This window comes from Meriones unguiculatus, chromosome 6, assembly GCF_030254825.1.
Source record: "Meriones unguiculatus strain TT.TT164.6M chromosome 6, Bangor_MerUng_6.1, whole genome shotgun sequence".
Classification (NCBI taxonomy): Eukaryota; Metazoa; Chordata; class Mammalia; order Rodentia; family Muridae; genus Meriones; species Meriones unguiculatus.
The window spans coordinates 128,953,528-128,970,634 of record NC_083354.1 but is presented as its reverse complement, the minus strand read 5'-3'; the positions used below and the strand labels follow the sequence as shown (position 1 = coordinate 128,970,634).

The 17,107-nt window shown below is 40.0% G+C and overlaps 1 long non-coding RNA gene across 1 annotated transcript; it reads left to right on the top strand.

Moving 5' to 3' along the window:
• Positions 1–5,038: 5,038 nt before the first annotated feature.
• On the top strand, positions 5,039–5,802 carry LOC132654572 (uncharacterized). The gene is made up of 3 exons (XR_009592195.1): positions 5,039–5,135; positions 5,385–5,465; positions 5,722–5,802. It is a non-coding gene; the product is annotated as an uncharacterized LOC132654572 (long non-coding RNA).
• The last annotated feature ends 11,305 nt before the right edge of the window (positions 5,803–17,107 follow it).

Here is a 17,107-nt window from a genome sequence, read left to right as displayed (position 1 = left end):
CCCTCCCCTCCCCTCCCCTCCCTTCCCCTCCCCTCCCCTCCCCTCCCCGGCATGCAGCACTGCCCCCAGCTGGAAGTCAGGATGTTTAGACTTATGGTACTCTATTACCGATGCTTCTTATTGCAGGCATCTGAGAAACTTCAGGTCTAAAATAGGGATGACACCAATTAATCAGGGTTACTATGAAGCAGAAGCAACACTGTATTCTGGAAATGCATTCTTTGCAATTGTAAGTATGAAGTTCGTAATAGGAACGGACTACAGTTGCCTAAGCTGCAAGTTTAATGGAGCAAATACCATGACTCATGTTACAGCTTCTTATGTCCATAAGGCAAAACAGTTCATTCAGAAATAAAGATAAATAACTGATGCATGTGATTCATGTCATTTACCAAAGATGTATACCAAATCAAGAAGGTGACATTAAATCCCTGGAAAGGCACAGCATTCTATCTCCAGGGCCTGAGCAGAGTCACACTTCTGCTTCCCAAGGCATGTACGTGTGTCAGGAAGTGTGCTTTCCAGCTGGAGTGTATGGTTTGTCTTGACTGGGCCATTACAGCTAATTAGTTTTCATGGTCCCTGTTGCATAGTCAGGGGGAGAATGTTTACAGTTTTACTTCAGATGCTTCTGGGGCCATAAACATCTCCCCAGGCTTCAAAGCTCCACTGCGGGGCAATCAGCAGCTGGACTGGAGAGGCACTATAAGTAGACTACATTGACAAATCAATTACACAGAATACTGTGTTTCTGGTGACTCTTTTTTTTTTTTTTTTTTTTTTCGGAGTACCCATAACTTCACTGTAAACTCAAAAGCACTGCTTCACCTAGAGCCCAGAGGACCCCATGTTAAACAAAATGCAACACTATTTTGTATTTCTGTACTACTCAGCCTTCTGTCATTTTTCCCTAGAGTATTTCCATAGTTTTTATTTATTTTTAAATTATTATCATTTATTACAATTTATTTAATTTGTATCTCACTGTGTCCCTCTCCCTTGTCTCCTCCCAATCCCACCCTCCCTCTCTCTTGTCCCCCTGTACCGCTTCCCTAGTCCACTGATAGGTGAGTTCTTCTTCCCCTTCTATCTGACCATAGCTTATCAGGTCTCATCAACACTGGCTGCATCATCTTCCTCTGTGACCTGGCAAGGTTGTACCCCCTCCAGGGGCAGGTGATCAAAGAGCAGGGCACTGAGTTCATGTCAGAACCAGGCCCTGTACCCCTTACTAGAGAACCCACTTGGAAACTGAGCAGCCAATGGGCTTCTTTTGAATAAGGGGGTCTAGGTCCTCTCCATGCATGGTCCTTGGGTGGAGTATCAGTCCCTCAGGCTCTCCTGGATCCAGGTATTTTGGCTCTGTTGTTCTCCTTGTGGAGATCTTGACTTCTCATCCAGGGCTTTCTATCTCCTCCTTCTTCAATAAGGATTCCAGCACTCTGCCCAAAGTTTGGCTATGAGTCTCAGTATCTCCTTCAATACCCTGGTTGGTAGAGTCTTTCAGAGGTCCTCTGTGGAAAGCTCCTGTCCTGTTCCTTGTCTTCTCCTACTTCCAATGTCTAGCCTGTTTGCCCTTCTGAATGGGGATTAAGCATTTTCCCTTGTTGTTTAGCTTATTTAGGACTATAGATTTTAGTATGTTTATCCCATATTATATGGCTAATATTCACTTATGAGTATATATCATATGCCTTTGTTATATCATATGTTACCTCACTCACAGGAGACAACTTCCTAAACAGAACACCAACAGCAAAGGCTCTAAGAGCAACAAACAATAAATGGGACCTCGTGAAACTGAAAGACTTCTGTAAAGCAAAGGACACTGTTATTAGAACAAAACAGCCTACAGACTGGGAGAAGATCTTCACCAACTCTACAGCTGACACAGGGATAATATTCAGAATATATAAAGAACTGAAGAGGTTAAACACCCAAAAAGCAAGTAATCCAATTAAAATGGGGAACAGAGCTAAACAGAGAATTCTCAATAGAGGAGTATCAAATGGCAGAGCAACACTTAAAGAAATGCTCAACATCCCTAGTCATCAGGGAAATGTAAATCAAAACGACCCTGAGATTTCATCTTACATGTATGTATCAGAATGGCTAAAACCAAAAACTTAGTGACAACACATGCTGGAGAGGTTGTGGATAAAGGGGAACCTTCCTCCACTGCTGGTGGGAATGTAAACTTGTACAACCGCTTTGGAAATCAATCTGGCACTTCCTCAGAAAATTAAGAATAGTGCTTCCTCGAGATCTAGCTATACCACTCCTGGGCATATATCCAAAAGAGGCTCAAGTATACAAGGACATTTGCTCAACCATGTTTGTAGCAGTGTTGTTCATAATAGCCCAAATCTGGAAACCCCCTAGATGTCCCTCAACAGAGGAATGGATAGAGAAAGTGTGGTGCATCCACACAATGGAAAACAATTAAAAATGAGGAAATCATGAAAATTTCAGGCAAATGGTGACATCTAGAGAAGATCATCTTGCCTCTGTTTCTTAAGTGCTGGGACTGCAGGTGTGGGTAATCACAATCTGATTTTCACGATCTGCTACTGTGTAAAAGGTGACATCATAAATTAGGAACTGGGTTAAAGATAGAGCAAGGTACTAGGTAGGTAACTTACTCAAAGATAAAATGTACAAGTATCAGCAGATTCTTTCGGCAGTACTATGTGCTGGGTCCTGTTCTGGGTGCACAGGGAAATTCTTTTTTATTTTTTTAGTTTTTATTTTTTTAAGATTAGTTACAGTTTATTAACTTTGTATCCCAACTGTAGCCCACTCCCTCATTCTCTCCCAACCTCATCCTCCTTCCCTCATCATCTCCCTGCTCCTTTCCAAGTCCACTGATTGGGGAGGATCTCCTCCCCTTTCATCTGACCATGTTTTATCAGGTATCTTTAGGACTGGCTGCAAAGTCCTCCTCTGTGGCCTAATAGGGCTACTTCTCCTTCGGGGGAGGGGTTCAAAGAGCTTGCCATTGAGTTCATGTCAGAAATAGTCCCTGTTCCTCTTACTAGGGTACCCACTTATATACTGAGCTGCCATGGGCTACATACGAGCAGGGGTTTTAGGTTATATACATACATGGTCCTTGGTTGGAGATACAGTCTCATAAAAGACCCCTGTGCCCAGATATGTGCCCAGATATATTTGGTCCTTGTGGAGTTCCTGTCCTCTCCAGGTCTTACTAACTCCCCCTTCTATCTTATGATTCCCTGCACTCTGCCCAAAGTTTGGTTTTGAGTCTCAGCATCTGCTTTGATACACTGCTAGGTAGAAACTTTCAGAGGCCCTCTGTGGTAGGCTCCTGTCCTGTTACTTGTTTTCTCCTACTTCCAATGTCCATCCCATTTGTCTTTGTAAGTGAGGGTTGATCATCTTACCCAGGGTCATCTTTCTTGTTTATCTTCACAGGGAAATTCTTAAATCCTGGTAACTACCCTCACAAGTATGCACTTTGGTGAGGATGTCTTAGTTCAAGTTTTGTTGATGCAATGACCAAATATCAAGTTTGGGAGGAAAGGGTTTATTTGGCTTAAACTTTCAGATCATAGTCCATCATTGGAGAAAGTCAGGATAGTAGCTGAAGCAGGGCTGAAACCTGGAGGCAGGAGCTGACACAGAGGCCTTTGAAGGTGCTGCTTACCTGATTTTCTCAGCCTGCTTCATTATAAAACTCAGGACCATCAGCCCAAGGATGGCATTACTCACAATGGACGGAGCCATCCTCCACTGGTCACTAATTGAGAAAATGTCTTACCCTTGAATCTCACAGAAGCATTTTCTCAACTGAGGCTCCTCCCTCCCCGATGACTCCCACTTGTGTTGACACACAAACTATTCTGTGCAGAAGGCAAGAGTAAAACATGTAAACTGACAAATAAAAGCAAACGTTTCTGCGATGTACAAAGGGCATGTACAGACCAGACAGAACACCAAGGAGCCCACACTTTGTGTGATCATACAACACTCTTTAGATTGCTTTGAAAGTTCTTACTGCTCCAGGATTTGGCAGATGTGCCTCACCAGAATAAAAACCATTCCTAGAGAGGCCCTTGAACACTGGAAGTTATCTGATGAGCTGTCACTTAGGCTCCTGAATTTAAAAAGCAGCTTTATATTCTGGAGGTATTTGACAGCCTGATTGTGGAGAGCTTGCCGTATGCTTTCTGTTAGGGAATTAGAATATTACCAGAGCAAATTTTCATAAATTTATCCAGATGCAGAAAAACATTTATAAAAGAAAGAAATAAGACTTCTTCAATTTTGTATTTTGTGTCTGAAAATTTTGGCATATAATTTAGGCACATGTGAAATAAGGAAATATAAATGTTGGATTAGCCTTGCCCTGGATTGTTTTACCCACAACTGAAAGAATTTCACAGCAGAGTGGTTGCAATGGAGGCACACACAGAACTAGGTCCATCTGTCTCAAGCCACAAATAGAAAGCTTGTCACAATGGAGACGGTATTAGTTAATCTTTACCCGGGAAACCATGCTGTGTGAGTGTGCTTAGCATGCTTTCAAAAGTAGGGTGTTGCTTAACTGTGGCAGGAAAAGCACATTAAAGAAGAAAATATACCGCCCTGGAATATGGTTCACAGGGACCTCGTTAAATCCTTCTTGGCCCTGTTGGTCAATTTTATATAACCTTGATTCTTAGGCAGGACTGTGAAGAGGTGGAATGAAATTATTGTACTGGTCTTTTTAGACACCTCCTCCTTCTTCCAATGATAGAGCAGTGGAGTGACAGTTCTGGATTTGGCAGCATGGTCAATGGGAACAAGGAGGAGGAGGGAAACCAAGATAGAATCAGCACCTACTCCTAGCTGCTTGTTCTACTGTCACAGCTTGAGCTTGGTGCATGCGTGATGCCGGGCAGCAGCCAGCACCATGTTCTCTTGTCTACTGAGACCTCCCATGCCCTGTCTCACGTTTGCAGACATCCCCCATTTTAAGGCTCTGGCCCAGCCCTGAAATGCTTTATCAGGTACACGCCTCTCTTTGTGGCTGACTGTTGGGCAGAATGCTTAGACTAGACAGCATCTGAGAGCTACTTCAGCTCTCGTTCGGGGAAGGCGGCAATTAGCTGCTTCGCGTGCAAGTGGTGGAGGTGTGCAGGTGTTGGCTGGTGCTAGCTTGCAGCTTTGCATTTCAGCCATATCTTATTAAAAAGGGGATTGGAAAATTATATAAATCAGAATTTTTTTTTCTTCTTGCCAGAGTCTAGACTTAGCTTGCACACCTGGATCATTTCAGATGGTTTATAATAATTACAGTGTGAATTGCCTTTTATCTGATTTTGCTCATGTGAAAAAGTCTTGCTAAATGGGTAAAGTGACGTTTGTTTATGTTCTTCCAGTGTTTTGCCCCAGAGAAGATCAGCAAATGCAATATTTACTCCGAATGACAGTGCTCCTGTCACTATAAACCTCCAGAGAAGGTTTGACGAAGTTCGGGCTTCATGCATGCAGCTTGGGTAGGAAGATGGCTGGGGGCAGTTAGCTTTCTATTTGCTGACGAATCTGGCCATCCTCGCATCTGTTCACTTGCATGCTCAGTGAGACTTTTAAAGGCATCTACATCTTCCTTTATTTTGAACAGCTTGCATTAAGCGTCACATTTTTCCCCTCTAAAGTTCTTGTTCTTATTAATGTGGCCATTATGCTCACTGATTTCTTCACCCTTTTTGTCCCAAGGCACTGCTTCTAATTTGGAGTCAAATGAGTATTTTTTTGGAACATGTACTTGTACCAAACAGCCTTATCCAGAAGAAGAAGAAGGTGGGAATGGGTTTGTTTTACTGAAATTAGAGTATTCTTTATATATATACTACAGTAGAGAGGAACTAAGGGCAGGGTTGGGGAAACGTTTCTTCTGCCAAATTCATTTATCCTCAAGCACCCTCTAGATGGTATTTTGACATGTTTTTGGTAAATCATTCTAATGTCTTGTGTTCATTCTAGGTGGATTTTTATTTTGATTCAATCTGACAGCTAGAGAACGTTTTCTTATAAGCAGCCAGGTTTAGAAAACCAGGGATGTAACCAAGGGGCTGAGCTGAGGAGCTCTCAGACCATGCCAAGTCAAATTGTGAAGGAGAGAAAAAAATCATATTTTCTCTGTCTCTGACTCGCTGTCCCCCACTCTGTGTCTCTCAGGAGTGATTTTTAAAACAAACTCCCCACTTGAAGTCAGTTCTTTTGAGTATCCCCATTCTCTTCTATATGTCATTCTACCTGGCCCTGCATAACACAAAGGAACATGTATTGAATACATTTTGCAAGCCAAGAATTGTCCTAGCCCCATGAACTTCAGCACTGAATGCATTCATGGTTCAAAGGAGTCTTCATAACTTAGTGAGAGACTTTATTCTCCATTCCAAAAGGGTTCAGAACAGGTGCATAGCATCTTATTGACCTAACCAAGTTCTATACATGGGAATCAAAAATGTAGGATATAAGAAGAAAGGCTATAGAAAATATACCCATTATACATAGAATTGATATATAGTGAACATTCAAGGGCCACATGTTGTTCTAAAAACTATGGATGGGTTAAACTGACTTCATCCTGCCAGCAAACATTTTAGGAATGACATTGCTATTTTATTCAAGTGTTTCTAGGGGTCAAAGTGAAGGTCAGTTGTCAAATATAATTAGTAATTAACAAAGGCATTTTTGAACTGTTATATCTACCAGCTGCTCTTTGGTCTCCAACATAAATGGAAACAACTCTAATACACATATGTTTTTTTCTTATTTTAATTTTTCATTGGGTATTTAGTGTACACGATACAGTGTTATATAAGAACATTTTCATATAAGCATTTATTGTGTTGACCTTACTCTTCCCATTTATAGCTCTGACTTTTTTTGTATGACTGGCTTCTCTTTTCATGAATATATACACATATTTGTATATATATGTATTTTCATGTACATATATAAATATATATGTATGATTTTGTATCTGTGTAAAATCTATGAGTCACAAATGAGAAATACCATGACATATACCTGAGGATGGCTTAATTCATTTAATATGAATATATCCAATTGCATTCATTTTTCTTCTTTGTTATTCTTTGTTGATATATATGTATATATGTACACACATATAAACTTTGTGATATCTATCTATCTATCACATTTTCTGTATCTATTTTTTTTTATTTTGAACACCTAAGTTGGTTACATGACTGAGGTATTGGGAACAGTGCTGAAATAATTATTAATGTGCACGTATCTCTGTGATAGGTTGAGCTGTAGACCTTTGGTTAAATACCTAGGAGAGGTACAGCTGGTTCATATATGTTCTGGCCTAGACAGTTCTTCATTGGGAGATATATTTTTACTTAAAATCTCTTTATATCTTATAGAAATGTTTAAATTGTTAATCTTGTCTTGGTTTGAGTAAATAATATATATGTAAAAATTAGTATATTTCTTTTGCAACGAGTAGTATTTACTTTTATGAAATTGAGTGCACCAATGTTTAGGGCACCCATGTTTAAAATTCTAATATCCTTTTGATGAATTTTGATTTTACAGGATAGGGTTTTAGTTTCTCTCTGTTCAGTAGAGCATTGCCTACTGATGTTTCCTATATGGTCATTATTAGGTTGAGATATGGTCCTCCTATTGGTGTTCTCTTCAGTCTTTTTAGCACGATGGAATGTTGGATTTTGTTAAGTTGCTTTTCTGCACTTATTTAAGAGATCATGTGGTTTTTGTCCCTTTCTGTTTATATTTTGCAATACATTAGGTGTTATGCTTATGTTCAGCTACTATCCTGGCATGCTTTGTATGAACCAATAGGATCTATGTGAAAGCTCTAAAACTTATTAGGAGTTTTGTTGTTAGAGTGTGACGGGAGTTTTGTGAGTGACCGTCCTTTTCTGTAACAGAATCATTTAAAAATATTACTTCTGCCAGTTCATGCACACCCATCCCCATCTGAGAGAGTATTGCAATGTGCTGTGTTGTCCAAGCTGGCCTTAAATTTAGAGTCTTTTCCCTGAGTGCTAGGATTATATGTGCTACCATGGTCATTTTAATGAGCAGATTGATTCGATTTGCAAGATTTTTTCATTTTTATTTGTGGTTGTGCACATGCATGTATTTGAGTTTACACGTGTGTGCACCTGGTGCCCACAGAGGCACCAGGATACCGTGTTGGATTCCATAGAGCTGCACTTATAGGTAGTTATGAGATTCCTGGTATGGTTGCTGGAAACAAAACTTGGATTCTCTGAATAACAGCAATTCTTACTTTTAAATATGTTTCTGTGTATTCAGTGACCATTATGTTATGGTTGTCAGCCTGTGTTTTATACTAAAGCAGGTATTTAAAGTTTCCCTTGAGCATTTACAAGCTCGGCAAGTTCCTTGGCCAGCACAAGCTTCAGTTTCATCTCCCCAAAGGAGCAGGGGAGTGAATATTCTACAAAGATGGTGCATGGAAGTTAAAAGGCACACAGAGCCCAGAATTTGGCAACAGCTTAGAAACTGTAATTTAAAAAAAAAAAAGATTTGTTTATTTATGTATATGAGTGTTCTATTTGCATGCATGTCTGCATGATAGAACAGGGCATCAGATCCTACAGATGGCTATGAGCCACCAAATGGTTTCTGGGAACTGAATTCAGGACCTCTGGAAGAGATAGCCAGTTCTCTTAACCACTAGGCCATCTCTCCGGTCCCAGAAACTGTAATAGTGTTGCTGCAAATGCTGAAGGGCTTCACAAAGCATTCATAGGAAACAATCCTGTTTCACTTGGAAGCAGTTAATGAGATTTCCAGGTGCCTGTGGGAGAAGAGGGATTTCGCTGTCAGGGACGGGACACGTATGTAGATTTTAGTCTGATAACGGCATGGTCAGGCTTGTATTTCTAACTAATGAACAGGCAGAGAGGTGAAAAACAGAGAAGACCCTGGGAGGAAAAGTAAACAAAATGCAAGAAATAACAGATTGATAAACATTACTATCTATAGATCAACAACGTGTTAAACAATCTGTATACTTAATACATATTAGTAATACACTGTTGGTAACTAAGTATAAGACACGTAATTCTGCTATATAAGATATGTAATTAATGATGCTACCGAAAGTAACTATATGTCAAATAAAGGTACATTTCCTATAAGTATTATAAGAGGCCTAAGATCTGAAATTTTGAAAACTGCTTTGAAAAATAAAATATGCTATGCAAATGTAATCACATTCTCTTTTGCAGGATTGTAGAGATGGATTTAATTCCAGGGCTTTGTATTTGAAGCCTTGGCTCTGACATCCAGCACCTCATACTTCAGTGCTTATCCTAAATGTCTTGAAGAGCTTATATAGTTGATTTTGGACCTGTGGGAAAGGATAACCCTTAGTTGGAGATTATCTTGATATGAAATCTATGCCTTGGGCACTGTCTTCTAAGAAGCTGGCTTATAAATATGATTAATAGACAGCAAGTTTACCTTTTCAAAATTTTCATGAGTGTGTTATTTTTCTCCATACTTTGTTCTCACATGGAAATTTGAAGAAATGGCAACCAGAAATAACCTGTACTTAGAGATGAAACTGAATGATAAGGAAATTTTGGCAAGCAAAAATAATGGTAATGTATTTGAGTTAAATTAGTTTTTATGTACTGTAGTTTCTAATTCTTCCAGAAAAAAGGGACTTTTGAGCCTCGAGAATGTTGATAAATTGCTTGAAATCCTGTAATTTAAAATACATATATATATAGAAGTTATAATATATCACATCATTTCCTCCTTTCCATTTCTTCCTCCAAATTCACCCATATTTCCCTCTTTACTTTCTTACAAATTCATATTGTTTTCATTGTTCAGTATAGTCACATTTGTGAAACTTCCTGGTGAAGCCGCTGAGCTTCCTAGGAAACACAATTTTACAGTAAAATTCCTGATCCTCTAGCTCTTAAAGAATTCCTGCTTCCTCTATTGTTTTTTGTTTCTTTGTTTCAAAGAAGAGTTGGAGTAGCAAATGGGCCCAATAGCTTCATTTTTGTTTGTACAAGCAAAGGGACGTCAGGTACCAAGTGGAAAATAATGTGGAGTATGAGGTGATGCTCACTAATGATGCAAACACAGACAGAATGAACTTGGTGATTTAAGTGTATAAGAAGTAGCTGGGGAGCCATGTTTCAGAGTATAGTTTAAATAGTTCAGCTACCATATCATCTCAGAATAACTGATAGGAGCTTTGAAATTGGGAATGTGTATGTTTATCCTATGTTATATGTCTAATATCCACTTATGAGTTAGTATATACCATGTGTGTCTTTCTGCTTCTGGGATACCTCACTCAGGATGATATTTTCCACTTCCCACCATTTACCTGCAAATTTCATGATTTCCTTGTTTTTTGTCACCGAGTAATATTCCATTGTGTAGATGTACCACAATTTTTGTATCCATTCCTCAACTGAGGGGCACCTGGGCTGTTTCCAGCTTCTGGTTATTACAAATAAAGCTGCTACAAACATGGTTGAGCAGATGACCTTGTATACTTGAGCGTCTTTTGGATATATGCCTAGGAGTGGTATAGCTGGATCTCGAGGAAGCACTATTCCTAATTGTCTGAGAAAGCGCCAGATTGATTTCCAAAGTGGTTGTACAAGTTTACATTCCCACTATCAGTGGAGGAAGGTTCCCCTTTCTTCACATTCTCTCCAGCATGTGTTGTCACTCGAGTTATTCATCTTAGCCATTCTGATGGGTGTAAGGTGAAATCTTAGGGTCATTTTGATTTGCATTTCACTGATGGCTGAGGACATTGAACATTTCTTTAAGTGTTTCTTTGCCATTAGATATTCCTCTATTGAGAATTCTCTGTTTAGCTCTGTACCCTATTTTTCAATTGGATTACTTGATTTATTACTGTTCAATTTCTTGAGTTACTTATATATACTGGATATTAGTCCTCTGTCAGATATAGGGTTGGTGAAGATTCTTTCCCAATCTGTAGGCAGTCGTTTTGTTTTGAAGACAGTGTCCTTTGCTTTACAGAAGCTTTTCAGTTTCATGAGGTCCTATTTATAAACATACTAAAATCTGTACACCTAAGGAAGCTAATCAGGAAGGAGGACTCTGGCTAAGATGCTCAATCCCCATTCAGAAAGGCAAAGAGGATGGACATCGGAGGAGGTAGAAAACAGGGAACAGAACAGGAGCCTACCACAGAGGGCCTCTGAAAGACTCTACCCTGCAGGGTATCAAGGCAGATGTTGAGACTCATAGCCAAACTTTGGGCAGAGTGCAGGGAATCTTATGAAAAAAGTGGGAGATAGTAAGACCTGGAGAGGACAGGAGCTCCACAAGGAGAACAACAGATCCAAAATGTCTGGGCACAGGGGTCTTTTCTGATACTGATACTCCAGCCAAGGACCACTCATGGAGATGGCCTGGAACCCCTGCACTGAGGTAGCTTATGGTAGTTCAGTGTCCAAGTGGGTTCCATAGTAATGGGGACAGGGACTGTCTCTGACAGGAACTGATTGGCCTGATCTATGATCACCTCCCCCTGATGAGGAAGCAGCCTTACCAGGCCACAGAAGAAGACAATGCAGTCACTCCTGATGAGACCTCATAGGCTAGGATCAGAGGGAAGGGGAGGAAGACCTCCCTTATCAGTGGACTGGGGAAGGGTGCAGGTGGGGAAGAGGGAAGGGGGAGGAGGGAGGAAAGTACAGGGGGAATACAAAGTGAATAAAAGGTAAGTAATAATAATAATAATAATAAAAGAAATTGGGGAAGTGTGATGGTTTTAATTGTCAACTTGATTCAACGTAGAATCCACCTAGGAAAAGAGTCTTGATGGGGATTTCCTAGCTCATATTAGGCTGCAAGCATATCTGAAGATTTTCTCTGATTGCTTTTTTTCATGCCTTTTGTTTTATTTAATCACTTTACAGCCTGATCATAGCCCCCTACCTCCTCTCCTCTTAGTCCCACACTCATTCACCTCCTCCCAATTTCCCCCCTCCTTTTTCTCAGAGAAGGGGAAGCCCATAAGGGGTACCAGCCCACCCTGACATCCCAAGGCACAGCAGAACTAAGAGTGTCCTCTTCCATTGAGGCCTGACAAGACAGCCCAGCTAGGGGAAAGGGATCCACTGGCAGGCAACAGAGTCAGAGACAGCCCCTACTCCCATTGTTAGGGGACCCATATGTTGACCAGGCTGCGTGTCTGCTACATATAGGGGGATCTAGTTCCAGCCCATGCTTCTCCTCTGGTTGATGGTTCAGTCTCTGTGAGCTTCCACGGGTCCAGGTTAGTTTACTCTGTAGTTCTTGTGATGTCTTTGACCCCTCCAGCTCCCTCTATCCTTCCTTCCACTCTTCCTCAAAACTCCCTGAGATTGACCTATTGTTTGGCTGTGGGTCTCTGCATCTGTTTCCATCAGCTGCTGGATGAAGCCTCTCAGAAGAGAGTTATGTTAGGCTTCTGTCTGCATGCATACCAGAGTATCATTAATAGTGACAAGTGCTGGCTCTCTCCCATGGGGTGGGTGGGTCTCAAGTTGGGTCACTCATTGATTATTGATTTGCCATTCCCTCACTCTCTACTCTGTCTTTATCCCTATAGTTCCTGTAGGCAAGGCAAATTTGGGGTTGAAGTTTTCATGGGTGGATTGGTGTCCCCTCCCTTGACTGGAAGTCCAACCTGGTTACAGGTGGTAACTAACTTCAGGTTCCTTAAACCACGCTGCTAAGAGTCTTAGCTAGGGTCACCCTTATAGACACCCAGGAGTCTCTCCTGTTTAAATAATGTGAGAAGACACAGTCTGAAAGGTGGTGGGCCCATTGCCTGTTTTGGGCCTATCCTGCATAAGAATAGAAAAAGCTAGTCCAGCACCAAGCAAGTATCCATTCACTTCTCTCTGCTCTTAACTATGCATGTTGTGTGACTTCCTGAGTTCTTACCTTGACTTCTCCACTATCAGCAATTATAACCTGCAACAGTGAGTTAAAATAAACTTTTCTCCCCTGAGTTGATTTTTGTTAGGATATTTTATCACAGCAACAAAAATAAAATTAAAAGAGTGGAAAGCATAAGGTGAGTGGAATGATTCTTTTAGAAAAGAATTGAGACCCCCTGATATTCTTGGGAAAAAACATAAAATTTCAATATGTGAAGGTTTCATGAATAAGACTCATGTACTTGAGTCCTCAAAGGTATAGGCAAAAATCAAAGTGATTTGTAGGTATCTGTTTGGTGTGTACGGAAATGGAAGAAGTTGTTCACAGTTTATCAAGTTCTTAAGAAGTAAAATATGAAGAAGATTGTACATCATGACCAAGTGGGCTTCATCCAGAAAGGCAAGGTAGGTTCAACATACGTAAATCAATGAATGTAATATACCACATAGGCAAAATTAAGGATAGAAAACATAAAACTATCTTTATTGATGCTTAAAAAAGGCATTTGATGACACTCAACATGCCTTCATAATAAAAGTTCTTGAAATGTTAGACGTAGATGGAACTCATTCCTTAAAATAATAACGAGTATGCACAACAAATATATATCTAATATTATATTAAATAGAGACAAATTGTTAGCATATCTTCTAAAATCTAGAATTGGACAAGGATATCCCTCTTCTCTTTCTTATTTAATACAGTTCTGTAAGTCTTACCTACAGCAGCCAGACAAGAGAAGGACAAAACAGATACAAAGAGAAAATGGAGAAGTTAAAACATTTATATTTACAGATGGTGTGATTCCTTACTTAAAAGACTTAACTAGAGTTTACCAGAAAACTCTTAGACCTAGTAAATATTTACAGTAAAGTTTCAGGATACAAAGTCATTATGAAAAGGAAGCCGCCATCATATACACCAACAATGTACTCTCAGAAAAAGAAGTGAGAATAAACATATCTCTAAAGTATCTAGAAATTTACCCAACCAAATAAATACCTCTGCAGTGAAAACTTGAAGAATTGAAGGTGGAAATCAACAAAGATGGTAGGCAATGGGAAGAACTACCGTGCTCTCAGACTGGCATAGTTAATATTATAAAAATAGCCAGACTACCAAAATTATTCTAAAGATCTAATGAAACGTCTATCAAAATACCAATGTCATATTTCACGATTTAGAAAAGAGCAATTCAACAATCCATATAGAACCCAAAAGTCCATGGATCGGCAAAGCAATCCCAGAGTCAGAACAGGGACGGAGGTATTATAATTCTTGACCTCAAATTGTTCTACAAAGCTGTAGTGACAAAGATAGTCTGGTACTGACATCAGAGCAGAAAAATAAACCAGTGGAATAGAGAGAGGACCTGGAAATTAACCAACAACGCTATCGCCACTTCATTTTCTAACAAAGGAGGCAAACCGTGCATAAGAAGAAAGATGACCAGTTTACCAAACGATGCTGGTATAACTGGCTATTCCCATGCTGGGGAATGAAATTAGATCCACATCTTTCATCTTGCACAAAAGCCAATTCAAAATGGGTCACGGAACTTAGTTTAAAACCCCAAACTCTGAGACTTCTAGATGAAGGCATAAGAGATGCTCTTCTGGGCATTGAGGTAAGCGAGAAATTTCTCAACAGAACATCAATAGCACAAGGGTCTAAGAATTGACATATCAGACTTCATGAAACTGAAATGTTTCTGTACAGCAAAAGAAACTATCAACAGAGAGCACACAGAAAACCATAAAATGCGAGTAATATTTTTCAGCTATACTTCAGACAAAGAGTTAATATACAGGACTTTCAAAGATTTGTAGAAATTGAATATCATAGGGATAAAACTGCCAATGAATAGCTGGGATAATGAATTGAACAGATAGCTTAAAAAAGAAATACAAATGGCTAATAACTATTTTTAAAAGTGTTCAATATCCTGAGCCATCAGGGAAATGCAAATTAAAATTACTTTGCAAGACAACCTTTCCCTAGTCAGACTAGCTATAATCAAGAAATCTGACAAAAAGGTTGGAAAGATGGGAAGAAAGAGAATGCTTAATCACTGCCAGTAGAGCAGCAGATTAATACAACCATTGTGGAAATCAGTTTGGAGGTTTCTTAAAAAATTAAAAGAACTACTGTGACCCATATATTTCACTCTTGGACATCCACTGAGAGAATTCTACACCATACCACAGGGATATTTATGTCCACATGTTTATTTCTCCTTTATTCACTCTGGCAAAGAAATGGAACCAATCTAGTTTCCAAATCTAGTGCATAGAAAAAAATGAAGTACTATACAGATCCAAAGGAAATTGAGTATACTCATGTAATAGTAAGTGAGTTTCCCAATCTCAGGAAAAGTGCGTGTTCTCCCTACATGCAGAATAACACACACACACACACACACACACACACACACACACACACACACGTGCTTTGGGAACAGCATAACATTGGGAAGGATAGGAAATGGTAAAACTAGGTGAAGAGAAATGATGAACTGCAGGTAAAGGACACACGAGTCGTGAACTAGGATAAAAAAGCTAACTGTTTTTCTAGTTTTATCCCTGTTTTGAACTTTCACTTGCTTGTGGTTAAATGTATAATATTGGTAATGAAAGTGTAAATTCCAAGATAAGGCTCCCGGTTTCAGGATATCTGTTCTAATCGGGCAGAAGTTCATGGGGATGTGTAGACTTTGTGTCTGGACAAGTGTGTGTTGAAAGGGCTGTGTTAATCTAGCTGTGTGATTTTTTTATTTGCATACTTGTTTAATTTTTATTTTTTATATCGATTACAGTTTATTTATTTTGTATCCCAGCTGTAGCCCCCTCCCTCATTCTCTCCCAATCACACCCTGCCCCCCTCATCTCCTCCCTGCCCTGCTCTAAGTCCACTGATAGGGGAGGTCCTCCTCCCCTCCCATCTGACCCTAGTCTATCAGATCTCATCAGGACTGGCTACATTGTCTTCCTCTGTGACCTGGTAAGGCTGCTCCCCCTTCAGGGGGAGGTGATCAAAGAGCCAGCCACTGAGTTCATCTCAGACACAGTCCCTGTTCCCCTTACTAGGGAAACACCCCTGGATGCTGAGCTGCCATGGGCTACATCTGTGCAGGGGTTCTAGGTTATATCCATGCATGGTCCTTGGTTGGAGAATCAGTCTCAGAAAAGACCCCTGTGTCCAGATGTATTTGGTCCTTGTGAAGCTCCTGTCCTCTCCAGGTCTTTCTAACTCCCCTTGTTTCATATGATTTCCTGAACTCCGCCCAAGGTTTGGTTATGAATCTCAGCATCTGCTTTGAGACACTGCTAGGTAGTCTTTCAGAGGCCCTCTGTGGTAGACTCCTGTCCTGTTACTTGTTTTCTCCTACTTACAATGTCCATCCCATTTGTCTTTCTAAGTGAGGCTGGGTCCTCCTTGTTTAGCTTCCTTAGATGTACAGATTTTAGTATGTTTATCCTATCTTATAAGTCTATTATCCACTTATAAGTGAGTATATACCACATATGTCTTTCTGCTTCTGGGATGCTTCACTCAGGATGATCTTTTCTAGATCCCACCATTTACTTGCAAATGTTATGATTTCCTTGTTTTTAATTGCTGAGTAGTATTCCATTGTGTAGATGTACCACAATTTCTGTACCCATTCTTCAGTTGAGGGATATCTGGGTTGTTTCCAGGTTCTGGTATTACAAATAAAGCTGCTACGAACATGGTTGAACAAATGCCCTTGTGTACGAGTATCTTTTGGATATATGTCTAGGAGCGGTATAGCTGGATCTTGAAGAAGCACTATTCCTATTTGTCTGAGAAAATGCCAGATTGATTTCCAAAGTGGTTGTACAAGTTTACATTTCTACCAGCAATAGAAGAGGGTTCCTCTTTCTCCACAACCTCTCCAGCATGTGTTGTCATGTTTTGATCTCAGCCATTGTGATGGTTATAAGGTGAAATCTCGGGGTCCTCTTGTTTGCATCTTCCTGATGGCTAAGGACACTGAGCATTTTCTTTAACTGTTTCTCTGCCATTCTATATTCTTCTACAGAGAATTCTCTGTTTAACTCCACACCCCATTTTTTAATTGGATTACTTGGTTTGTTGGTGTTTAACTTCTTAAGTT